The sequence below is a fragment of the Nematolebias whitei genome, chromosome 9, assembly GCF_014905685.2.
Source record: "Nematolebias whitei isolate Nwh7 chromosome 9, NemWhi1, whole genome shotgun sequence".
In the NCBI taxonomy this organism is placed as follows: domain Eukaryota; kingdom Metazoa; phylum Chordata; class Actinopteri; order Cyprinodontiformes; family Rivulidae; genus Nematolebias; species Nematolebias whitei.
In genome coordinates, this window is record NC_056506.1 from 30413033 (window position 1) to 30413718 (window position 686).

The window sequence follows — 686 nt, forward strand, 5'->3', positions numbered from 1 at the left end:
CTCATTGCCTCCGATGTGTGTCCCATCTGTGTATGAATGTGATAAAGCTCTGATTAGTCTTTGTGTAGATCTAGTAGAGTGCTGTGGGTAAATGAGGGTACAGATTGTGAGTGTCTTAATATGATAGAAAGGTGCTATTTAATTACAGTACATTTACCATTCATGTTTGATTTCATACTTTTTAACCTTTAAACAGTCATATAACAAAGAGCAAGAAGTTGCAAGTCTTGTGGTTATTTCTGGGTAAAAATAACTTTCAGTGGTAATCAAAACACTTGGACTTTTTTTTTTTTTTTTACCCTTTATTTATCCAGGCAGTCTCATTGAGTCACAAGAACTCATTTTCAAGAGAGACCTGTTCAGGGAGCAGATGGTGGGGGTTAAGGGCCTTGCTCAGGGGCCCTGAGTGAGGCGAATGAGGGTGTAGGCAGGTGCGGGTGTTTCACCTTTTCCACCCACATTTTATGTTGACAGTACCGGGAGTTGAACCTGCGACTTTCCAATCGCAGGCCCATCTTCTCTAACCTCTGCGCCACCACTCCCCCTAATAAATGAAATAAATAAATAAATAAAATAAGTAAATACAATAAATAAATAATAAATAAATAAAACGAGAATCACTGTGACTGAAAGAATGAGGGGTGGGTGCGACTGATTGTGTTGGGGGGTTGGGGGTGGGGGGCATT